Source organism: Lathyrus oleraceus, chromosome 3 (genome assembly GCF_024323335.1).
Source record: "Lathyrus oleraceus cultivar Zhongwan6 chromosome 3, CAAS_Psat_ZW6_1.0, whole genome shotgun sequence".
Taxonomy (NCBI): Eukaryota; Viridiplantae; Streptophyta; class Magnoliopsida; order Fabales; family Fabaceae; genus Lathyrus; species Lathyrus oleraceus.
The window spans coordinates 100,642,920-100,669,405 of record NC_066581.1 but is presented as its reverse complement, the minus strand read 5'-3'; the positions used below and the strand labels follow the sequence as shown (position 1 = coordinate 100,669,405).

General features: G+C 29.7%; 10 non-coding genes across 10 annotated transcripts; all 10 read right to left on the bottom strand.

Annotated features, from left to right (window-relative positions):
- Positions 1-1,748: 1,748 nt before the first annotated feature.
- On the bottom strand, positions 1,749-1,822 carry TRNAR-UCG (transfer RNA arginine (anticodon UCG)). Its single transcript has one exon. It is a non-coding gene; the product is annotated as a tRNA-Arg (tRNA).
- A 2,316-nt stretch (positions 1,823-4,138) lies between these two features.
- Positions 4,139-4,212, bottom strand: TRNAR-UCG (transfer RNA arginine (anticodon UCG)). The gene has a single exon. It is a non-coding gene; the product is annotated as a tRNA-Arg (tRNA).
- A 2,315-nt stretch (positions 4,213-6,527) lies between these two features.
- On the bottom strand, positions 6,528-6,601 carry TRNAR-UCG (transfer RNA arginine (anticodon UCG)). The gene has a single exon. It is a non-coding gene; the product is annotated as a tRNA-Arg (tRNA).
- A 2,316-nt stretch (positions 6,602-8,917) lies between these two features.
- On the bottom strand, positions 8,918-8,991 carry TRNAR-UCG (transfer RNA arginine (anticodon UCG)). The gene has a single exon. It is a non-coding gene; the product is annotated as a tRNA-Arg (tRNA).
- A 2,317-nt stretch (positions 8,992-11,308) lies between these two features.
- On the bottom strand, positions 11,309-11,382 carry TRNAR-UCG (transfer RNA arginine (anticodon UCG)). Its single transcript has one exon. It is a non-coding gene; the product is annotated as a tRNA-Arg (tRNA).
- A 2,390-nt stretch (positions 11,383-13,772) lies between these two features.
- On the bottom strand, positions 13,773-13,846 carry TRNAR-UCG (transfer RNA arginine (anticodon UCG)). The gene has a single exon. It is a non-coding gene; the product is annotated as a tRNA-Arg (tRNA).
- A 2,087-nt stretch (positions 13,847-15,933) lies between these two features.
- TRNAR-UCG (transfer RNA arginine (anticodon UCG)) lies at positions 15,934-16,007 on the bottom strand. Its single transcript has one exon. It is a non-coding gene; the product is annotated as a tRNA-Arg (tRNA).
- A 4,194-nt stretch (positions 16,008-20,201) lies between these two features.
- TRNAR-UCG (transfer RNA arginine (anticodon UCG)) lies at positions 20,202-20,275 on the bottom strand. Its single transcript has one exon. It is a non-coding gene; the product is annotated as a tRNA-Arg (tRNA).
- A 2,315-nt stretch (positions 20,276-22,590) lies between these two features.
- TRNAR-UCG (transfer RNA arginine (anticodon UCG)) lies at positions 22,591-22,664 on the bottom strand. Its single transcript has one exon. It is a non-coding gene; the product is annotated as a tRNA-Arg (tRNA).
- A 2,319-nt stretch (positions 22,665-24,983) lies between these two features.
- Positions 24,984-25,057, bottom strand: TRNAR-UCG (transfer RNA arginine (anticodon UCG)). The gene has a single exon. It is a non-coding gene; the product is annotated as a tRNA-Arg (tRNA).
- Positions 25,058-26,486: the final 1,429 nt, after the last annotated feature.

The following is a 26,486-nucleotide window of genomic DNA, read 5'->3' as shown; positions in this document are numbered from 1 at the left end:
CATCATTTTTAGCCTCCAATTAAATTTTGACAATGGGAAAAGAATTAAGTTGTGGGTAAATGTCATGTTTCAGAGCTTCCTTTGTTCATCCAGTAGTATCAACAACATATGTTCTTTTTGGGCTTTTATGTCGATCAAGCACAAAATCCTTCTTAGTTAATATTTCTTCCCATATGTGAAGTCTTTTTCTAAAAATCTTGGCCGACAATGGAAAATCCTCGATGACTTATGATGTCATCCGTATTTACTTATTATGTTTTGCTCACATATTGCGTTGAAGTTGAAATTTTTTTGGGGTGATGTTTAGGTGTCTGGAACTTTTGTATTCTCAAAAGTGAGAAAACTTCATCCGCTTATTTCAATTATCTACCTTAATACTATCTACATATACCCAAGGGGGAATTATGACAACAACTATATTATTCAGATATATTGAGGATACAATAACAAAGAAAACTCAAAATCATGTCATAAATATCAAAATAGACCCCAAAATAAAATAGGACAATAAAAAAGTTTGTGAAAACTATAAAAAAAAATACACCAAAGAATTATATTTTCCCATTTTCTCTCTTAAACCTCATAATTTATTATAGGTGTGTAAATGTTGGTTTTGTTAAACATTTATTTTTGGTCCACCTTTAAGATATAAGAGGAAGAGAATAGAATAGAAATCAAACAAGATGCTTAAAATGAAACACAAAATTTTATAATTTAAACTAGTTGTAGAAGAATTCATCGTAGAATCCTATCCGCCTCCAATTCCAACGTATTGTATTTCCAACTTCAATATCAACATTGTTATGAGTTGTAAAGTACAATGCACTGTCTTTTATTACAACAACGACACTCATCCTTCCCGACCTCCTCATTTAACACTTCAGTAATAATTAAACTTCAAAACATTTCAGAACTCTTCAATTTTATTACAATACTCAAAATCTCATTATTGAATAATACACCTGGTTCATAGTTTCACATAAGTTATTTTAAATACGTTTGGGTTACATTGGCCTCAACAATTCAAAATTATGATATTCATTTTTTCTAGTAGGCTTAATTATCAATGTCTGCCACTACAATTATTTCAAAATGAACATAATTAAGTTATGTGGCTATGTTAAATCCACAAGCTTCCTTTGTTCCTCCTATTTTTATAAACAATCATAGGTCCATAATGAACTTTTGTCTAAACCAAAATGTCCTTCTCATTAGAGTCTCATTTCTCCATGCGAAGCCTTTTTTTGTCAAAATCTAACCTGACCTTGAAAGCTCCTTGATGTCTTGTGACGCCGTCTCATGGTTCTTATAACTTTTTGTTAGAATTGGGGATCAAATCTAACTAATTTTACTGGAAGAAGATTTGGTGTTTTGAATCTTTCTTATGGTTGCCTACGCACTGCAATCTCCAGGTTCTCATTCTGACTTTAGCATTAATATTACGATTTATTGCCTCCTTTTGTTCAATTATTACACTTTATTATGGCAAAATTTTATTATATTAAAGCTCCCCATTTCTCCAATAACAGTAGCAATCCAAACTCGTGTCATCCACATAAGACAAAATTACAAAAAGTAAATAGAATGGATAAGAAAGTTTTAGAAAATTAAAAAAAAACTACACTTTCTCTATCAAACCTTCTGATTTTTTAAGGGTGTGTAGATATAGGAACATAATTTGATGCTAAAATTGAATCCCTAAAATCATTTATTTTCATATTGTTTAGAGAGAAATTAAAACAAGTTATCGACAATAGTGGGAGTCGAACCCACGACCTTTTGATCCGAAGTCAAACGCGCTAATCCACTGTGCTATGCGGTCCCTGATATTTTCCATTAGTTTGATATTTTGTGTTTCCATATATCAAACCAACTAACATAATTGGAAAATCCTCCGTATTCAATAAAATTTAAATAATGTTAAGTAGATTTATAATTTCCATTTTAATTTCTACATTTTTTATTAATGATTATGAATATACTGTTCTTAGTTTTTATAAAAAAAAGTCAATATGAGCTATGAAAAAGATGATTTAAGGTTTTTATTTTAATTATATTTAATTTATGTATAATATCTTAATATAAAATGTTTGATACTTACAGATATTAAAAAGAGTAAAATTGAGTCCTTTAGAAAAAATCGCTCACCTTCATATGCATGCCTCTTGAACAATGTCACACCTCTTCCATGACCTTCTTAATTAATAGTAGAGTCGTAATAAAATCCTAAAACATACCACCAGTCTTCAATTTTATTAGAATTACACAAAGTCTCTCACATGATTAACAACATTAATTTATTTTTCCGAATGAAGTATATTATATTAAAAACTACACTATGATTACCCTGACCCTAACAATAACAAGTATTTTTTTTTTGGTAGGCCTGATCATCATTTTTAGCCTCCAATTAAATTTTGACAATGGGAAAAGAATTAAGTTGTGGGTAAATGTCATGTTTCAGAGCTTCCTTTGTTCATCCAGTAGTATCAACAACATATGTTCTTTTTGGGCTTTTATGTCGATCAAGCACAAAATCCTTCTTAGTTAATATTTCTTCCCATATGTGAAGTCTTTTTCTAAAAATCTTGGCCGACTATGGAAAATCCTCGATGACTTATGATGTCATCCGTATTTACTTATTATGTTTTGCTCACATATTGCGTTGAAGTTGAAATTTTTTTGGGGTGATGTTTAGGTGTCTGGAACTTTTGTATTCTCAAAAGTGAGAAAACTTCATCCGCTTATTTCAATTATCTACCTTAATACTATCTACATATACCCAAGGGGGAATTATGACAACAACTATATTATTCAGATATATTGAGGATACAATAACAAAGAAAACTCAAAATCATGTCATAAATATCAAAATAGACCCCAAAATAAAATAGGACAATAAAAAAGTTTGTGAAAACTATAAAAAAAAATACACCAAAGAATTATATTTTCCCATTTTCTCTCTTAAACCTCATAATTTATTATAGGTGTGTAAATGTTGGTTTGTTAAACATTTATTTTTGGTCCACCTTTAAGATATAAGAGGAAGAGAATAGAATAGAAATCAAACAAGATGCTTAAAATGAAACACAAAATTTTATAATTTAAACTAGTTGTAGAAGAATTCATCGTAGAATCCTATCCGCCTCCAATTCCAACGTATTGTATTTCCAACTTCAATATCAACATTGTTATGAGTTGTAAAGTACAATGCACTGTCTTTTATTACAACAACGACACTCATCCTTCCCGACCTCCTCATTTAACACTTCAGTAATAATTAAACTTCAAAACATTTCAGAACTCTTCAATTTTATTACAATACTCAAAATCTCATTATTGAATAATACACCTGGTTCATAGTTTCACATAAGTTATTTTAAATACGTTTGGGTTACATTGGCCTCAACAATTCAAAATTATGATATTCATTTTTTCTAGTAGGCTTAATTATCAATGTCTGCCACTACAATTATTTCAAAATGAACATAATTAAGTTATGTGGCTATGTTAAATCCACAAGCTTCCTTTGTTCCTCCTATTTTTATAAACAATCATAGGTCCATAATGAACTTTTGTCTAAACCAAAATGTCCTTCTCATTAGAGTCTCATTTCTCCATGCGAAGCCTTTTTTTGTCAAAATCTAACCTGACCTTGAAAGCTCCTTGATGTCTTGTGACGCCGTCTCATGGTTCTTATAACTTTTTGTTAGAATTGGGGATCAAATCTAACTAATTTTACTGGAAGAAGATTTGGTGTTTTGAATCTTTCTTATGGTTGCCTACGCACTGCAATCTCCAGGTTCTCATTCTGACTTTAGCATTAATATTACGATTTATTGCCTCCTTTTGTTCAATTATTACACTTTATTGTGGCAAAATTTTATTATATTAAAGCTCCCCATTTCTCCAATAACAGTAGCAATCCAAACTCGTGTCATCCACATAAGACAAAATTACAAAAAGTAAATAGAATGGATAAGAAAGTTTTAGAAAATTAAAAAAAAACTACACTTTCTCTATCAAACCTTCTGATTTTTTAAGGGTGTGTAGATATAGGAACATAATTTGATGCTAAAATTGAATCCCTAAAATCATTTATTTTCATATTGTTTAGAGAGAAATTAAAACAAGTTATCGACAATAGTGGGAGTCGAACCCACGACCTTTTGATCCGAAGTCAAACGCGCTAATCCACTGTGCTATGCGGTCCCTGATATTTTCCATTAGTTTGATATTTTGTGTTTCCATATATCAAACCAACTAACATAATTGGAAAATCCTCCGTATTCAATAAAATTTAAATAATGTTAAGTAGATTTATAATTTCCATTTTAATTTCTACATTTTTTATTAATGATTATGAATATACTGTTCTTAGTTTTTATAAAAAAAAGTCAATATGAGCTATGAAAAAGATGATTTAAGGTTTTTATTTTAATTATATTTAATTTATGTATAATATCTTAATATAAAATGTTTGATACTTACAGATATTAAAAAGAGTAAAATTGAGTCCTTTAGAAAAAATCGCTCACCTTCATATGCATGCCTCTTGAACAATGTCACACCTCTTCCATGACCTTCTTAATTAATAGTAGAGTCGTAATAAAATCCTAAAACATACCACCAGTCTTCAATTTTATTAGAATTACACAAAGTCTCTCACATGATTAACAACATTAATTTATTTTTCCGAATGAAGTATATTATATTAAAAACTACACTATGATTACCCTGACCCTAACAATAACAAGTATTTTTTTTTGGTAGGCCTGATCATCATTTTTAGCCTCCAATTAAATTTTGACAATGGGAAAAGAATTAAGTTGTGGGTAAATGTCATGTTTCAGAGCTTCCTTTGTTCATCCAGTAGTATCAACAACATATGTTCTTTTTGGGCTTTTATGTCGATCAAGCACAAAATCCTTCTTAGTTAATATTTCTTCCCATATGTGAAGTCTTTTTCTAAAAATCTTGGCCGACTATGGAAAATCCTCGATGACTTATGATGTCATCCGTATTTACTTATTATGTTTTGCTCACATATTGCGTTGAAGTTGAAATTTTTTTGGGGTGATGTTTAGGTGTCTGGAACTTTTGTATTCTCAAAAGTGAGAAAACTTCATCCGCTTATTTCAATTATCTACCTTAATACTATCTACATATACCCAAGGGGGAATTATGACAACAACTATATTATTCAGATATATTGAGGATACAATAACAAAGAAAACTCAAAATCATGTCATAAATATCAAAATAGACCCCAAAATAAAATAGGACAATAAAAAAGTTTGTGAAAACTATAAAAAAAATACACCAAAGAATTATATTTTCCCATTTTCTCTCTTAAACCTCATAATTTATTATAGGTGTGTAAATGTTGGTTTGTTAAACATTTATTTTTGGTCCACCTTTAAGATATAAGAGGAAGAGAATAGAATAGAAATCAAACAAGATGCTTAAAATGAAACACAAAATTTTATAATTTAAACTAGTTGTAGAAGAATTCATCGTAGAATCCTATCCGCCTCCAATTCCAACGTATTGTATTTCCAACTTCAATATCAACATTGTTATGAGTTGTAAAGTACAATGCACTGTCTTTTATTACAACAACGACACTCATCCTTCCCGACCTCCTCATTTAACACTTCAGTAATAATTAAACTTCAAAACATTTCAGAACTCTTCAATTTTATTACAATACTCAAAATCTCATTATTGAATAATACACCTGGTTCATAGTTTCACATAAGTTATTTTAAATACGTTTGGGTTACATTGGCCTCAACAATTCAAAATTATGATATTCATTTTTTCTAGTAGGCTTAATTATCAATGTCTGCCACTACAATTATTTCAAAATGAACATAATTAAGTTATGTGGCTATGTTAAATCCACAAGCTTCCTTTGTTCCTCCTATTTTTATAAACAATCATAGGTCCATAATGAACTTTTGTCTAAACCAAAATGTCCTTCTCATTAGAGTCTCATTTCTCCATGCGAAGCCTTTTTTTGTCAAAATCTAACCTGACCTTGAAAGCTCCTTGATGTCTTGTGACGCCGTCTCATGGTTCTTATAACTTTTTGTTAGAATTGGGGATCAAATCTAACTAATTTTACTGGAAGAAGATTTGGTGTTTTGAATCTTTCTTATGGTTGCCTACGCACTGCAATCTCCAGGTTCTCATTCTGACTTTAGCATTAATATTACGATTTATTGCCTCCTTTTGTTCAATTATTACACTTTATTGTGGCAAAATTTTATTATATTAAAGCTCCCCATTTCTCCAATAACAGTAGCAATCCAAACTCGTGTCATCCACATAAGACAAAATTACAAAAAGTAAATAGAATGGATAAGAAAGTTTTAGAAATTTTAAAAAAAAACTACACTTTCTCTATCAAACCTTCTGATTTTTTAAGGGTGTGTAGATATAGGAACATAATTTGATGCTAAAACTGAATCCCTAAAATCATTTATTTTCATATTGTTTAGAGAGAAATTAAAACAAGTTATCGACCACAGTGGGAGTCGAACCCACGACCTTTTGATCCGAAGTCAAACGCGCTAATCCACTGCGCTATGCGGTCCCTGATATTTTCCATTAGTTTGATATTTTGTGTTTCCATATATCAAACCAACTAACATAATTGGAAAATCCTCCGTATTCAATAAAATTTAAATAATGTTAAGTAGATTTATAATTTCCATTTTAATTTCTACATTTTTTATTAATGATTATGAATATACTGTTCTTAGTTTTTTTTTAAAAAAGTCAATATGAGCTATGAAAAAGATGATTTAAGGTTTTTATTTTAATTATATTTAATTTATGTATAATATCTTAATATAAAATGTTTGATACTTACAGATATTAAAAAGAGTAAAATTGAGTCCTTTAGAAAAAATCTCTCACCTTCATATGCATGCCTCTTGAACAATGCCACACCTCTTCCATGACCTTCTTAATTAATAGTAGAGTCGTAATAAAATCCTAAAACATACCACCAGTCTTCAATTTTATTAGAATTACACAAAGTCTCTCACATGATTAACAACATTAATTTATTTTTCCGAATGAAGTATATTATATTAAAAACTACACTCTGATTACCCTGACCCTAACAATAACAAGTATTTTTTTTTGGTAGGCCTGATCATCATTTTTAGCCTCCAATTAAATTTTGACAATGGGAAAAGAATTAAGTTGTGGGTAAATGTCATGTTTCAGAGCTTCCTTTGTTCATCCAGTAGTATCAACAACATATGTTCTTTTTGGGCTTTTATGTCGATCAAGCACAAAATCCTTCTTAGTTAATATTTCTTCCCATATGTGAAGTCTTTTTCTAAAAATCTTGGCCGACTATGGAAAATCCTCGATGACTTATGATGTCATCCGTATTTACTTATTATGTTTTGCTCACATATTGCGTTGAAGTTGAAATTTTTTTGGGGTGATGTTTAGGTGTCTGGAACTTTTGTATTCTCAAATGTGAGAAAACTTCATCCGCTTATTTCAATTATCTACCTTAATACTATCTACATATACCCAAGGGGGAATTATGACAACAACTATATTATTCAGATATATTGAGGATACAATAACAAAGAAAACTCAAAATCATGTCATAAATATCAAAATAGACCCCAAAATAAAATAGGACAATAAAAAAGTTTGTGAAAACTATAAAAAAAAATACACCAAAGAATTATATTTTCCCATTTTCTCTCTTAAACCTCATAATTTATTATAGGTGTGTAAATGTTGGTTTGTTAAACATTTATTTTTGGTCCACCTTTAAGATATAAGAGGAAGAGAATAGAATAGAAATCAAACAAGATGCTTAAAATGAAACACAAAATTTTATAATTTAAACTAGTTGTAAAAGAATTCATCGTAGAATCCTATCCGCCTCCAATTCCAACGTATTGTATTTCCAACTTCAATATCAACATTGTTATGAGTTGTAAAGTACAATGCACTGTCTTTTATTACAACAACGACACTCATCCTTCCCGACCTCCTCATTTAACACTTCAGTAATAATTAAACTTCAAAACATTTCAGAACTCTTCAATTTTATTACAATACTCAAAATCTCATTATTGAATAATACACCTGGTTCATAGTTTCACATAAGTTATTTTAAATACGTTTGGGTTACATTGGCCTCAACAATTCAAAATTATGATATTCATTTTTTCTAGTAGGCTTAATTATCAATGTCTGCCACTACAATTATTTCAAAATGAACATAATTAAGTTATGTGGCTATGTTAAATCCACAAGCTTCCTTTGTTCCTCCTATTTTTATAAACAATCATAGGTCCATAATGAACTTTTGTCTAAACCAAAATGTCCTTCTCATTAGAGTCTCATTTCTTCATGCGAAGCCTTTTTTTGTCAAAATCTAACCTGACCTTGAAAGCTCCTTGATGTCTTGTGACGCCGTCTCATGGTTCTTATAACTTTTTGTTAGAATTGGGGATCAAATCTAACTAATTTTACTGGAAGAAGATTTGGTGTTTTGAATCTTTCTTATGGTTGCCTACGCACTGCAATCTCCAGGTTCTCATTCTGACTTTAGCATTAATATTACGATTTATTGCCTCCTTTTGTTCAATTATTACACTTTATTGTGGCAAAATTTTATTATATTAAAGCTCCCCATTTCTCCAATAACAGTAGCAATCCAAACTCGTGTCATCCACATAAGACAAAATTACAAAAAGTAAATAGAATGGATAAGAAAGTTTTAGAAATTTTAAAAAAAAACTACACTTTCTCTATCAAACCTTCTGATTTTTTAAGGGTGTGTAGATATAGGAACATAATTTGATGCTAAAACTGAATCCCTAAAATCATTTATTTTCATATTGTTTAGAGAGAAATTAAAACAAGTTATCGACCACAGTGGGAGTCGAACCCACGACCTTTTGATCCGAAGTCAAACGCGCTAATCCACTGCGCTATGCGGTCCCTGATATTTTCCATTAGTTTGATATTTTGTGTTTCCATATATCAAACCAACTAACATAATTGGAAAATCCTCCGTATTCAATAAAATTTAAATAATGTTAAGTAGATTTATAATTTCCATTTTAATTTCTACATTTTTTATTAATGATTATGAATATACTGTTCTTAGTTTTTTAAAAAAAAAGTCAATATGAGCTATGAAAAAGATGATTTAAGGTTTTTATTTTAATTATATTTAATTTATGTATAATATCTTAATATAAAATGTTTGATACTTACAGATATTAAAAAGAGTAAAATTGAGTCCTTTAGAAAAAATCTCTCACCTTCATATGCATGCCTCTTGAACAATGCCACACCTCTTCCATGACCTTCTTAATTAATAGTAGAGTCGTAATAAAATCCTAAAACATACCACCAGTCTTCAATTTTATTAGAATTACACAAAGTCTCTCACATGATTAACAACATTAATTTATTTTTCCGAATGAAGTATATTATATTAAAAACTACACTCTGATTACCCTGACCCTAACAATAACAAGTATTTTTTTTTTGGTAGGCCTGATCATCATTTTTAGCCTCCAATTAAATTTTGACAATGGGAAAAGAATTAAGTTGTGGGTAAATGTCATGTTTCAGAGCTTCCTTTGTTCATCCAGTAGTATCAACAACATATGTTCTTTTTGGGCTTTTATGTCGATCAAGCACAAAATCCTTCTTAGTTAATATTTCTTCCCATATGTGAAGTCTTTTTCTAAAAATCTTGGCCGACTATGGAAAATCCTCGATGACTTATGATGTCATCCGTATTTACTTATTATGTTTTGCTCACATATTGCGTTGAAGTTGAAATTTTTTTGGGGTGATGTTTAGGTGTCTGGAACTTTTGTATTCTCAAATGTGAGAAAACTTCATCCGCTTATTTCAATTATCTACCTTAATACTATCTACATATACCCAAGGGGGAATTATGACAACAACTATATTATTCAGATATATTGAGGATACAATAACAAAGAAAACTCAAAATCATGTCATAAATATCAAAATAGACCCCAAAATAAAATAGGACAATAAAAAAGTTTGTGAAAACTATAAAAAAAAATACACCAAAGAATTATATTTTCCCATTTTCTCTCTTAAACCTCATAATTTATTATAGGTGTGTAAATGTTGGTTTGTTAAACATTTATTTTTGGTCCACCTTTAAGATATAAGAGGAAGAGAATAGAATAGAAATCAAACAAGATGCTTAAAATGAAACACAAAATTTTATAATTTAAACTAGTTGTAAAAGAATTCATCGTAGAATCCTATCCGCCTCCAATTCCAACGTATTGTATTTCCAACTTCAATATCAACATTGTTATGAGTTGTAAAGTACAATGCACTGTCTTTTATTACAACAACGACACTCATCCTTCCCGACCTCCTCATTTAACACTTCAGTAATAATTAAACTTCAAAACATTTCAGAACTCTTCAATTTTATTACAATACTCAAAATCTCATTATTGAATAATACACCTGGTTCATAGTTTCACATAAGTTATTTTAAATACGTTTGGGTTACATTGGCCTCAACAATTCAAAATTATGATATTCATTTTTTCTAGTAGGCTTAATTATCAATGTCTGCCACTACAATTATTTCAAAATGAACATAATTAAGTTATGTGGCTATGTTAAATCCACAAGCTTCCTTTGTTCCTCCTATTTTTATAAACAATCATAGGTCCATAATGAACTTTTGTCTAAACCAAAATGTCCTTCTCATTAGAGTCTCATTTCTTCATGCGAAGCCTTTTTTTGTCAAAATCTAACCTGACCTTGAAAGCTCCTTGATGTCTTGTGACGCCGTCTCATGGTTCTTATAACTTTTTGTTAGAATTGGGGATCAAATCTAACTAATTTTACTGGAAGAAGATTTGGTGTTTTGAATCTTTCTTATGGTTGCCTACGCACTGCAATCTCCAGGTTCTCATTCTGACTTTAGCATTAATATTACGATTTATTGCCTCCTTTTGTTCAATTATTACACTTTATTGTGGCAAAATTTTATTATATTAAAGCTCCCCATTTCTCCAATAACAGTAGCAATCCAAACTCGTGTCATCCACATAAGACAAAATTACAAAAAGTAAATAGAATGGATAAGAAAGTTTTAGAAATTTTAAAAAAAAACTACACTTTCTCTATCAAACCTTCTGATTTTTTAAGGGTGTGTAGATATAGGAACATAATTTGATGCTAAAACTGAATCCCTAAAATCATTTATTTTCATATTGTTTAGAGAGAAATTAAAACAAGTTATCGACCACAGTGGGAGTCGAACCCACGACCTTTTGATCCGAAGTCAAACGCGCTAATCCACTGCGCTATGCGGTCCCTGATATTTTCCATTAGTTTGATATTTTGTGTTTCCATATATCAAACCAACTAACATAATTGGAAAATCCTCCGTATTCAATAAAATTTAAATAATGTTAAGTAGATTTATAATTTCCATTTTAATTTCTACATTTTTTATTAATGATTATGAATATACTGTTCTTAGTTTTTTAAAAAAAAGTCAATATGAGCTATGAAAAAGATGATTTAAGGTTTTTATTTTAATTATATTTAATTTATGTATAATATCTTAATATAAAATGTTTGATACTTACAGATATTAAAAAGAGTAAAATTGAGTCCTTTAGAAAAAATCTCTCACCTTCATATGCATGCCTCTTGAACAATGCCACACCTCTTCCATGACCTTCTTAATTAATAGTAGAGTCGTAATAAAATCCTAAAACATACCACCAGTCTTCAATTTTATTAGAATTACACAAAGTCTCTCACATGATTAACAACATTAATTTATTTTTCCGAATGAAGTATATTATATTAAAAACTACACTCTGATTACCCTGACCCTAACAATAACAAGTATTTTTTTTTGGTAGGCCTGATCATCATTTTTAGCCTCCAATTAAATTTTGACAATGGGAAAAGAATTAAGTTGTGGGTAAATGTCATGTTTCAGAGCTTCCTTTGTTCATCCAGTAGTATCAACAACATATGTTCTTTTTGGGCTTTTATGTCGATCAAGCACAAAATCCTTCTTAGTTAATATTTCTTCCCATATGTGAAGTCTTTTTCTAAAAATCTTGGCCGACTATGGAAAATCCTCGATGACTTATGATGTCATCCGTATTTACTTATTATGTTTTGCTCACATATTGCGTTGAAGTTGAAATTTTTTTGGGGTGATGTTTAGGTGTCTGGAACTTTTGTATTCTCAAATGTGAGAAAACTTCATCCGCTTATTTCAATTATCTACCTTAATACTATCTACATATACCCAAGGGGGAATTATGACAACAACTATATTATTCAGATATATTGAGGATACAATAACAAAGAAAACTCAAAATCATGTCATAAATATCAAAATAGACCCCAAAATAAAATAGGACAATAAAAAAGTTTGTGAAAACTATAAAAAAAAATACACCAAAGAATTATATTTTCCCATTTTCTCTCTTAAACCTCATAATTTATTATAGGTGTGTAAATGTTGGTTTGTTAAACATTTATTTTTGGTCCACCTTTAAGATATAAGAGGAAGAGAATAGAATAGAAATCAAACAAGATGCTTAAAATGAAACACAAAATTTTATAATTTAAACTAGTTGTAAAAGAATTCATCGTAGAATCCTATCCGCCTCCAATTCCAACGTATTGTATTTCCAACTTCAATATCAACATTGTTATGAGTTGTAAAGTACAATGCACTGTCTTTTATTACAACAACGACACTCATCCTTCCCGACCTCCTCATTTAACACTTCAGTAATAATTAAACTTCAAAACATTTCAGAACTCTTCAATTTTATTACAATACTCAAAATCTCATTATTGAATAATACACCTGGTTCATAGTTTCACATAAGTTATTTTAAATACGTTTGGGTTACATTGGCCTCAACAATTCAAAATTATGATATTCATTTTTTCTAGTAGGCTTAATTATCAATGTCTGCCACTACAATTATTTCAAAATGAACATAATTAAGTTATGTGGCTATGTTAAATCCACAAGCTTCCTTTGTTCCTCCTATTTTTATAAACAATCATAGGTCCATAATGAACTTTTGTCTAAACCAAAATGTCCTTCTCATTAGAGTCTCATTTCTTCATGCGAAGCCTTTTTTTGTCAAAATCTAACCTGACCTTGAAAGCTCCTTGATGTCTTGTGACGCCGTCTCATGGTTCTTATAACTTTTTGTTAGAATTGGGCATCAAATCTAACTAATTTTACTGGAAGAAGATTTGGTGTTTTGAATCTTTCTTATGGTTGCCTACGCACTGCAATCTCCAGGTTCTCATTCTGACTTTAGCATTAATATTACGATTTATTGCCTCCTTTTGTTCAATTATTACACTTTATTGTGGCAAAATTTTATTATATTAAAGCTCCCCATTTCTCCAATAACAGTAGCAAGCCAAACTCGTGTCATCCACATAAGACAAAATTACAAAAAGTAAATAGAATGGATAAGAAAGTTTTTAGAAATTTTAAAAAAAAACTACACTTTCTCTATCAAACCTTCTGATTTTTTAAGGGTGTGTAGATATAGGAACATAATTTGATGCTAAAACTGAATCCCTAAAATCATTTATTTTCATATTGTTTAGAGAGAAATTAAAACAAGTTATCGACCACAGTGGGAGTCTGAATCCCTAAAATCATTTATTTTCATATTGTTTAGAGAGAAATTAAAACAAGTTATCGACCACAGTGGGAGTCGAACCCACGACCTTTTGATCCGAAGTCAAACGCGCTAATCCACTGCGCTATGCGGTCCCTGATATTTTCCATTAGTTTGATATTTTGTGTTTCCATATATCAAACCAACTAACATAAATTCAATAAAATTTAAATAATGTTAAGTAGATTTATAATTTCCATTTTAATTTCTACATTTTTTATTAATGATTATGAATATACTGTTCTTAGTTTTTTTTTTAAAAAGTCAATATGAGCTATGACAAAGATGATTTAAGGTTTTTATTTTAATTATATTTAATTTATGTATAATATCTTAATATAAAATGTTTGATACTTACAGATATTAAAAAGAGTAAAATTGAGTCCTTTAGAAAAAATCTCTCACCTTCATATGCATGCCTCTTGAACAATGCCACACCTCTTCCATGACCTTCTTAATTAATAGTAGAGTCGTAATAAAATCCTAAAACATACCACCAGTCTTCAATTTTATTAGAATTACACAAAGTCTCTCACATGATTAACAACATTAATTTATTTTTCCGAATGAAGTATATTATATTAAAAACTACACTCTGATTACCCTGACCCTAACAATAACAAGTATTTTTTTTTTGGTAGGCCTGATCATCATTTTTAGCCTCCAATTAAATTTTGACAATGGGAAAAGAATTAAGTTGTGGGTAAATGTCATGTTTCAGAGCTTCCTTTGTTCATCCAGTAGTATCAACAACATATGTTCTTTTTGGGCTTTTATGTCGATCAAGCACAAAATGCTTCTTAGTTTATATTTCTTCCCATATGTGAAGTCTTTTTCTAAAAATCTTGGCCGACTATGGAAAATCCTCGATGACTTATGATGTCATCCGTATTTACTTATTATGTTTTGCTCACATATTGCGTTGAAGTTGAAATTTTTTTGGGGTGATGTTTAGGTGTTTGGAACTTTTGTATTCTCAAATGTGAGAAAACTTCATCCGCTTATTTCAATTATCTACCTTAATACTATCTACATATACCCAAGGGGGAATTATGACAACAACTATATTATTCAGATATATTGAGGATACAATAACAAAGAAAACTCAAAACCATGTCATAAATATCAAAATAGACCCCAAAATAAAATAGGACAATAAAAAAGTTTGTGAAAACTATAAAAAAAATACACCAAAGAATTATATTTTCCTTTTTTCTCTCTTAAACCTCATAATTTATTATAGGTGTGTAAATGTTGGTTTGTTAAACATTTATTTTTGGTCCACCTTTAAGATATAAGAGGAAGAAAATAGAATAGAAATCAAACAAGATGCTTAAAATGAAACACAAAATCTTATAATTTAAACTAGTTGTAAAAGAATTCATCGTAGAATCCTATCCGCCTCCAATTCCAACGTATTGTATTTCCAACTTCAATATCAACATTGTTATGAGTTGTAAAGTACAATGCACTGTCTTTTATTACAACAACGACACTCGTCCTTCCCGACCTCCTCATTTAACACTTCAGTAATAATTAAACTTCAAAACATTTCAGAACTCTTCAATTTTATTACAATACTCAAAATCTCATTATTGAATAATACACCTGGTTCATAGTTTCACATAAGTTATTTTAAATACGTTTGGGTTACATTGGCCTCAACAATTCAAAATTATGATATTCATTTTTTCTAGTAGGCTTAATTATCAATGTCTGCCACTACAATTATGTCAAAATGAACATACTTAAGTTATGTGGCTATGTTAAATCCACAAGCTTCCTTTGTTCCTCCTATTTTTATAAACAATCATAGGTCCATCATGAACTTTTGTCTAAACCAAAATGTCCTTCTCATTAGAGTCTCATTTCTTCATGCGAAGCCTTTTTTTGTCAAAATCTAACCTGACCTTGAAAGCTCCTTGATGTCTTGTGACGCCGTCTCATGGTTCTTATAACTTTTTGTTAGAATTGGGCATCAAATCTAACTAATTTTACTGGAAGAAGATTTGGTGTTTTGAATCTTTCTTATGGTTGCCTACGCACTGCAATCTCCAGGTTCTCATTCTGACCTTCCGATTTTTTAAGGGTGTGTAGATATAGGAACATAATTTGATGCTAAAATTGAATCCCTAAAATCATTTATTTTCATATTGTTTAGAGAGAAATTAAAACAAGTTATCAACCACAGTGGGAGTCGAACCCACGACCTTTTGATCCGAAGTCAAACGTGTTAATCCACTGCGCTATGCGGTCCCTGATATTTTCCATTAGTTTGATATTTTGTGTTTCCATATATCAAACCAACTAACATAATTGGAAAATCCTCCGTATTCAATAAAATTTAAATAATGTTAAGTAGATTAATAATTTCCATTTTAATTTCTACAATTTTTATTAATGATTATGAATATACTGTTCTTAGTTTTTATAAAAAAAAGTCAATATGAGCTATGAAAAAGATGATTTAAGGTTTTTATTTTAATTATATTTAATTTATGTATAATATCTTAATATAAAATGTTTGATACTTACAGATATTAAAAAGAGTAAAATTGAGTCCTTTAGAAAAAATCTCTCACCTTCATATGCATGCCTCTTGAACAATGCCACACCTCTTCCATGACCTTCTTAATTAATAGTAGAGTCGTAATAAAATCCTAAAACATACCACCAGTCTTCAATTTTATTAGAATTACACAAAGTCTCTCACATGATTAACAACATTAATTTATTTTTCCGAATGAAGTATATTATATTAAAAACTACACTCTGATTACCCTGACCCTAACAATAACAAGTATTTTTTTTTTGGTAGGCCTGATCATCATTTTTAGCCTCCAATTAAATTTTGACAATAGGAAAAGAATTAAGTTGTTGGTAAATGTCATGTTTCAGAGCTTCCTTTGTTCATCCAGTAGTATCAACAACATATGTTCTTTTTGGGCTTTTATGTCGATCAAGCACAAAATCCTTCTTGTTCTTCCCATATGTGAAGTCTTTTTCTAAAAATCTTGGTCGACTATGGAAAATCCTCGATGACTTATGATGTCATCCGTATTTACTTATTATGTTTTGCTCACATATTGCATTGAAGTTGAAATTTTTTTGGGGTGATGTTTAGGTGTCTGGAACTTTTGTATTCTCAAATGTGAGAAAACTTCATCCGCTTATTTCAATTATCTACCTTAATACTATCTACATATACCCAAGGGGGAATTATGACAACAACTATATTATTCAGATATTTTGAGGATACAATAAAAAAGAAAACTCAAAATCATGTCATAAATATCAAAATAGACCCCAAAATAAAATAGGACAATAAAAAAGTTTGTGAAAACTATAAAAAAAATACACCAAAGAATTATATTTTCCCATTTTCTCTCTTAAACCTCATAATTTATTATAGGTGTGTAAATGTTGGTTTGTTAAACATTTATTTTTGGTCCACCTTTAAGATATAAGAGGAAGAGAATAGAATAGAAATCAAACAAGATGCTTAAAATGAAACACAAAATTTTATAATTTAAACTAGATGTAAAAGAATTCATCGTAGAATCCTATCCGCCTCCAATTCCAACGTATTGTATTTCCAACTTCAATATCAACATTGTTATGAGTTGTAAGGTACAATGCACTGTCTTTTATTACAACAACGACACTCATCCTTCCCGACCTCCTCATTTAACACTTCAGTAATAATTAAACTTCAAAACATTTCAGAACTCTTCAATTTTATTACAATACTCAAAATCTCATTATTGAATAATACACCTGGTTCATAGTTTCACATAAGTTATTTTAAATACGTTTGGGTTACATTGGCCTCAACAATTCAAAATTATGATATTCATTTTTTCTAGTAGGCTTAATTATCAATGTCTGCCACTACAATTATGTCAAAATGAACATAATTAAGTTATGTGGCTATGTTAAATCCACAAGCTTCCTTTGTTCCTCCTATTTTTATAAACAATCATAGGTCCATCATGAACTTTTGTCTAAACCAAAATGTCCTTCTCATTAGAGTCTCATTTCTTCATGCGAAGCCTTTTTTTGTCAAAATCTAACCTGACCTTGAAAGCTCCTTGATGTCTTGTGACGCCGTCTCATGGTTCTTATAACTTTTTGTTAGAATTGGGCATCAAATCTAACTAATTTTACTGGAAGAAGATTTGGTGTTTTGAATCTTTCTTATGGTTGCCTACGCACTGCAATCTCCAGGTTCTCATTCTGACTTTAGCATTAATATTACGATTTATTGCATCCTTTTGTTCAATTATTACACTTTATTGTGGCAAAATTTTATTATATTAAAGCTCCCCATTAAAATTTATATTAAGATATTATACATAAATTTTATTATATTTAATTTATGTATAATATCTTAATATAAAATGTTTGATACTTACAGATATTAAAAAGAGTAAAATTGAGTCCTTTAGAAAAAATCTCTCACCTTCATATGCATGCCTCTTGAACAATGCCACACCTCTTCCATGACCTTCTTAATTAATAGTAGAGTCGTAATAAAATCCTAAAACATACCACCAGTCTTCAATTTTATTAGAATTACACAAAGTCTCTCACATGATTAACAACATTAATTTATTTTTCCGAATGAAGTATATTATATTAAAAACTACACTCTGATTACCCTGACCCTAACAATAACAAGTATTTTTTTTTTGGTAGGCCTGATCATCATTTTTAGCCTCCAATTAAATTTTGACAATAGGAAAAGAATTAAGTTGTTGGTAAATGTCATGTTTCAGAGCTTCCTTTGTTCATCCAGTAGTATCAACAACATATGTTCTTTTTGGGCTTTTATGTCGATCAAGCACAAAATCCTTCTTAGTTAATATTTCTTCCCATATGTGAAGTCTTTTTCTAAAAATCTTGGTCGACTATGGAAAATCCTCGATGACTTATGATGTCATCCGTATTTACTTATTATGTTTTGCTCACATATTGCATTGAAGTTGAAATTTTTTTGGGGTGATGTTTAGGTGTCTGGAACTTTTGTATTCTCAAATGTGAGAAAACTTCATCCGCTTATTTCAATTATCTACCTTAATACTATCTACATATACCCAAGGGGGAATTATGACAACAACTATATTATTCAGATATATTGAGGATACAATAAAAAAGAAAACTCAAAATCATGTCATAAATATCAAAATAGACCCCAAAATAAAATAGGACAATAAAAAAGTTTGTGAAAACTATAAAAAAAATACACCAAAGAATTATATTTTCCCATTTTCTCTCTTAAACCTCATAATTTATTATAGGTGTGTAAATGTTGGTTTGTTAAACATTTATTTTTGGTCCACCTTTAAGATATAAGAGGAAGAGAATAGAATAGAAATCAAACAAGATGCTTAAAATGAAACACAAAATTTTATAATTTAAACTAGATGTAAAAGAATTCATCGTAGAATCCTATCCGCCTCCAATTCCAACGTATTGTATTTCCAACTTCAATATCAACATTGTTATGAGTTGTAAGGTACAATGCACTGTCTTTTATTACAACAACGACACTCATCCTTCCCGACCTCCTCATTTAACACTTCAGTAATAATTAAACTTCAAAACATTTCAGAACTCTTCAATTTTATTACAATACTCAAAATCTCATTATTGAATAATACACCTGGTTCATAGTTTCACATAAGTTATTTTAAATACGTTTGGGTTACATTGGCCTCAACAATTCAAAATTATGATATTCATTTTTTCTAGTAGGCTTAATTATCAATGTCTGCCACTACAATTATGTCAAAATGAACATAATTAAGTTATGTGGCTATGTTAAATCCACAAGCTTCCTTTGTTCCTCTATTTTTATAAACAATCATAGGTCCATAATGAACTTTTGTCTAAACCAAAATGTCCTTCTCATTAGAGTCTCATTTCTTCATGCGAAGCCTTTTTTTGTCAAAATCTAACCTGACCTTGAAAGCTCCTTGATGTCTTGTGACGCCGTCTCATGGTTCTTATAACTTTTTGTTAGAATTGGGCATCAAATCTAACTAATTTTACTGGAAGAAGATTTGGTGTTTTGAATCTTTCTTATGGTTGCCTACGCACTGCAATCTCCAGGTTCTCATTCTGACTTTAGCATTAATATTACGATTTATTGCATCCTTTTGTTCAATTATTACACTTTATTGTGGCAAAATTTTATTATATTAAAGCTCCCCATTTCTCCAATAACAGTAGCAATCCAAACTCGTGTCATCCACATAAGACAAAATTACAAAAAGTAAATAGAATGGATAAGAAAGTTTTAGAAAATTAAAAAAAAACTACACTTTCTCTATCAAACCTTCCGATTTTTTAAGGGTGTGTAGATATAGGAACATAATTTGATGCTAAAATTGAATCCCTAAAATCATTTATTTTCATATTGTATAAACAGAAATTAAAACAAGTTATCGACCACAGTGGGAGTCGAACCCACGACCTTTTGATCCGAAGTCAAACGCGCTAATCCACTGCGCTATGCGGTCCCTGATATTTTCCATTAGTTTGATATTTTGTGTTTCCATATATCAAACCAACTAACATAATTGGAAAATCCTCCGTATTCAATAAAATTTAAATAATGTTAAGTAGATTAATAATTTCCATTTTAATTTCTACATTTTTTATTAATGATTATGAATATACTGTTCTTAGTTTTTATAAAAAAAAGTCAATATCAGCTATGAAAAAGATGATTTAAGGTTTTTATTTTAATTATATTTAATTTATGTATAATATCTTAATATAAAATGTTTGATACTTACAGATATTAAAAAGAGTAAAATTGAGTCCTTTAGAAAAAATCTCTCACCTTCATATGCATGCCTCTTGAACAATGCCACACCTCTTCCATGACCTTCTTAATTAATAGTAGAGTCGTAATGAAATCCTAAAACATACCACCAGTCTTCAATTTTATTAGAATTACACAAAGTCTCTCACATGATTAACAACATTAATTTATTTTTCCGAATGAAGTATATTATATTAAAAACTACACTCTGATTACCCTGACCCTAACAATAACAAGTATATTTTTTTTCGGTAGGCCTGATCATCATTTTTAGCCTCCAATTAAATTTTGACAATAGGAAAAGAATTAAGTTGTGGGTAAATGTCATGTTTCAGAGCTTCCTTTGTTCATCCAGTAGTATCGACAACATATGTTCTTTTTGGGCTTTTATGTCGATCAAGCACAAAATCCTTCTTAGTTAATATTTCTTCCCATATGTGAAGTCTTTTTCTAAAAATCTTGGTCGACTATGGAAAATCCTCGATGACTTATGATGTCATCCGTATTTACTTATTATGTTTTGCTCACATATTGCATTGAAGTTGAAATTTTTTTGGGGTGATGTTTAGGTGTCTGGAACTTTTGTATTCTCAAATGTGAGAAAACTTCATCCGCTTATTTCAATTATCTACCTTAATACTATCTACATATACCCAAGGGGGAATTATGACAACAACTATATTATTCAGATATATTGAGGATACAATAAAAAAGAAAACTCAAAATCATGTCATAAATATCAAAATAGACCCCAAAATAAAATAGGACAATAAAAAAGTTTGTGAAAACTATAAAAAAAATACACCAAAGAATTATATTTTCCCATTTTCTCTCTTAAACCTCATAATTTATTATAGGTGTGTAAATGTTGGTTTGTTAAACATTTATTTTTGGTCCACCTTTAAGATATAAGAGGAAGAGAATAGAATAGAAATCAAACAAGATGCTTAAAATGAAACACAAAATTTTATAATTTAAACTAGATGTAAAAGAATTCATCGTAGAATCCTATCCGCCTCCAATTCCAACGTATTGTATTTCCAACTTCAATATCAACATTGTTATGAGTTGTAAGGTACAATGCACTGTCTTTTATTACAACAACGACACTCATCCTTCCCGACCTCCTCATTTAACACTTCAGTAATAATTAAACTTCAAAACATTTCAGAACTCTTCAATTTTATTACAATACTCAAAATCTCATTATTGAATAATACACCTGGTTCATAGTTTCACATAAGTTATTTTAAATACGTTTGGGTTACATTGGCCTCAACAATTCAAAATTATGATATTCATTTTTTCTAGTAGGCTTAATTATCAATGTCTGCCACTACAATTATGTCAAAATGAACATAATTAAGTTATGTGGCTATGTTAAATCCACAAGCTTCCTTTGTTCCTCTATTTTTATAAACAATCATAGGTCCATAATGAACTTTTGTCTAAACCAAAATGTCCTTCTCATTAGAGTCTCATTTCTTCATGCGAAGCCTTTTTTTGTCAAAATCTAACCTGACCTTGAAAGCTCCTTGATGTCTTGTGACGCCGTCTCATGGTTCTTATAACTTTTTGTTAGAATTGGGCATCAAATCTAACTAATTTTACTGGAAGAAGATTTGGTGTTTTGAATCTTTCTTATGGTTGCCTACGCACTGCAATCTCCAGGTTCTCATTCTGACTTTAGCATTAATATTACGATTTATTGCATCCTTTTGTTCAATTATTACACTTTATTGTGGCAAAATTTTATTATATTAAAGCTCCCCATTTCTCCAATAACAGTAGCAATCCAAACTCGTGTCATCCACATAAGACAAAATTACAAAAAGTAAATAGAATGGATAAGAAAGTTTTAGAAAATTAAAAAAAAACTACACTTTCTCTATCAAACCTTCCGATTTTTTAAGGGTGTGTAGATATAGGAACATAATTTGATGCTAAAATTGAATCCCTAAAATCATTTATTTTCATATTGTATAAACAGAAATTAAAACAAGTTATCGACCACAGTGGGAGTCGAACCCACGACCTTTTGATCCGAAGTCAAACGCGCTAATCCACTGCGCTATGCGGTCCCTGATATTTTCCATTAGTTTGATATTTTGTGTTTCCATATATCAAACCAACTAACATAATTGGAAAATCCTCCGTATTCAATAAAATTTAAATAATGTTAAGTAGATTAATAATTTCCATTTTAATTTCTACATTTTTTATTAATGATTATGAATATACTGTTCTTAGTTTTTATAAAAAAAAGTCAATATCAGCTATGAAAAAGATGATTTAAGGTTTTTATTTTAATTATATTTAATTTATGTATAATATCTTAATATAAAATGTTTGATACTTACAGATATTAAAAAGAGTAAAATTGAGTCCTTTAGAAAAAATCTCTCACCTTCATATGCATGCCTCTTGAACAATGCCACACCTCTTCCATGACCTTCTTAATTAATAGTAGAGTCGTAATGAAATCCTAAAACATACCACCAGTCTTCAATTTTATTAGAATTACACAAAGTCTCTCACATGATTAACAACATTAATTTATTTTTCCGAATGAAGTATATTATATTAAAAACTACACTCTGATTACCCTGACCCTAACAATAACAAGTATATTTTTTTTTGGTAGGCCTGATCATCATTTTTAGCCTCCAATTAAATTTTGACAATAGGAAAAGAATTAAGTTGTGGGTAAATGTCATGTTTCAGAGCTTCCTTTGTTCATCCAGTAGTATCGACAACATATGTTCTTTTTGGGCTTTTATGTCGATCAAGCACAAAATCCTTCTTAGTTAATATTTCTTCCCATATGTGAAGTCTTTTTCTAAAAATCTTGGTCGACTATGGAAAATCCTCGATGACTTATGATGTCATCCGTATTTACTTATTATGTTTTGCTCACATATTGCATTGAAGTTGAAATTTTTTTGGGGTGATGTTTAGGTGTCTGGAACTTTTGTATTCTCAAATGTGAGAAAACTTCATCCGCTTATTTCAATTATCTACCTTAATACTATCTACATATACCCAAGGGGGAATTATGACAACAACTATATTATTCAGATATATTGAGGATACAATAACAAAGAAAACTCAAAATCATGTCATAAATATCAAAATAGTCCCCAAAATAAAATAGGACAGTAAAAAAGTTTGTGAAAACTATAAAAAAAAATACACCAAAGAATTATATTTTCCCATTTTCTCTCTTAAACCTCATAATTTATTATAGGTATGTAAATGTTGGTTTGTTAAACATTTATTTTTGGTCCACCTTTAAGATATAAGAGGAAGAGAATAGAATAGAAATCAAACAAGATGCTTAAAATGAAACACAAAATCTTATAATTTAAACTAGATGTAAAAGAATTCATCGTAGAATCCTATCCGCCTCCAATTCCAACGTATTGTATTTCCAACTTCAATATCAACATTGTTATGAGTTGTAAGGTACAATGCACTGTCTTTTATTACAACAACGACACTCATCCTTCCCGACCTCCTCATTTAACACTTCAGTAATAATTAAACTTCAAAACATTTCAGAACTCTTCAATTTTATTACAATACTCAAAATCTCATTATTGAATAATACACCTGGTTCATAGTTTCACATAAGTTATTTTAAATACGTTTGGGTTACATTGGCCTCAACAATTCAAAATTATGATATTCATTTTTTCTAGTAGGCTTAATTATCAATGTCTGCCACTACAATTATTTCAAAATGAACATAATTAAGTTATGTGGCTATGTTAAATCCACAAGCTTCCTTTGTTCCTCCTATTTTTATAAACAATCATAGGTCCATCATGAACTTTTGTCTAAACCAATATGTCCTTCTCAACAGAGTCTCATTTCTTCATGCGAAGCCTTTTTTTTTGTCAAAATCTAACCTGACCTTGAAAGCTCCTTGAGGTCTTGTGACGCCGTCTCATGGTTCTTATAACTTTTTGTTTGAATTGGGCATCAAATCTAACTAATTTTACTTGAAGAAGATTTGGTGTTTTGAATCTTTCTTATGGTTGCCTACGCACTGCAATCTCCAGGTTCTCATTCTGACTTTAGCATTAATATTACGATTTATTGCCTCCTTTTGTTCAATTATTACACTTTATTATGGCAAAATTTTATTATATTAAAGCTCCCCATTTCTCCAATAACAGCAGCAATCCAAACTCCTGTCATCCACATAAGACAAAATTACAAAAAGTAAATTGAATGGATAAGAATGTTTTAGAAAATTAAAAAAAAACTACACTTTCTCTATCAAACCTTCCGAATTTTTAAGGGTGTGTAGATATAGGAATATAATTTGATGCTATAATTGAATCCCTAAAATCATTTACTTTCATATTGTTTAGAGAGAAATTAAAACAAGTTATTGACCACAGTGGGAGTCAAACCCAAGACCTTTTGATCCGAAGTCAAACCCGCTAATCCACTGCGCTATGCAGTCCTTGATATTTTCCATTAGATTGATATTTTGTGTTTCCATATAACAAACCAACTAACATAATTGGAAAACCCTCCGTATTCAATAAAATTTAAATAATGATAAGTAGGTTTATAATTTCAATTTTAATTTCAACATTTTTTATTAATGATTTTGAATATACTGTTCTTAGTTTTTATAAAAAAAAGTCAATATGAGCTATGAAAAAGATGATTTAAGGTTTTCATTTTAATTATATTTAATTTATGTATAATATCTTAATATAAAATGTTTGATACTTACATATGTTAAAAAGAGTAAAATTGAGTCCTTTAGAAAAAATCTCTCACCTTCATATGCATGCCTCTTGAACAATGCCACACCCCTTCCATGACCTTCTTGATTAATAGTAGAGTCATAATAAAATCCTAAAACATACCACCACTCTTCAATTTTATTAGAATTACACAAAGTCTTTCACATGATTAACAACATTAATTTATTTTTTCGAATGAAGTATATTATATTAAAAACTACACTCTGATTACCCTGACCCTAACAATAACAGGTATACAGGCTTAATCATCATTTTTAGCCTCCAATTAAATTTTGATAATAGAAAAAGAATTAAGTTGTGGGTAAATGTCATGTTTAATAGCTTCCTTTGTTCATCCAGTAGTATCAACAACATATGTTCTTTTTGGGCTTTTATGTCGATCAAGCACAAAATCCTTCTTAGTTAATTTTTCTTCCCATATGTGAAGTCTTTTTCTAAAAATCTTGGCCGACTATGGCAAATCCTCGATGACTTATGATGTCATCCATATTTACTTATTATGTTTTCCTCACATATTGCGTTGAAGTTAAATTTTTTTTAGGGTGATGTTTAGGTGTCTAGAACTTTTGTATTCTCAAATGTGAGAAAACTTCATTCGCTTATTTCAATTATCTACCTTAATACTATCTACATATACCCAAGGGGGAATAATGACAACAATTATTTTATTCAGATATATTGAGGATACAATAATAAAAAAAACTCAAAATCATGTCATAAATATCAAAATATACCCCAAAATAAAATAGGACAACAAAAAGTTTGTGAAAACTATAAAAATAATACACCAAAGAATTATATTTCCCTTTTTCCTGTCTTAAACCTCTTAATTTCTTATAGGTGTGTAAATGTTGGTTTGTTAAACATTTATTTTTGGTCCACCTTTAAGATAGAAGAGGAAGAAAATATAATAGAAATCAAACAAGATGCTTAAAATGAAACACAAAATCTTATAATTTAAACTAGTTTTAAAAGAATTCATCGTAGAATCCTATCCGCCTCCAATTCCAACGTATTATATTTCCAACTTCAATATCAACATTGTTATGGGTTGTAAAGTACAATGCACTGTCTTTTATTACAACAACGACACTCATCCTTCCCGACCTCCTCATT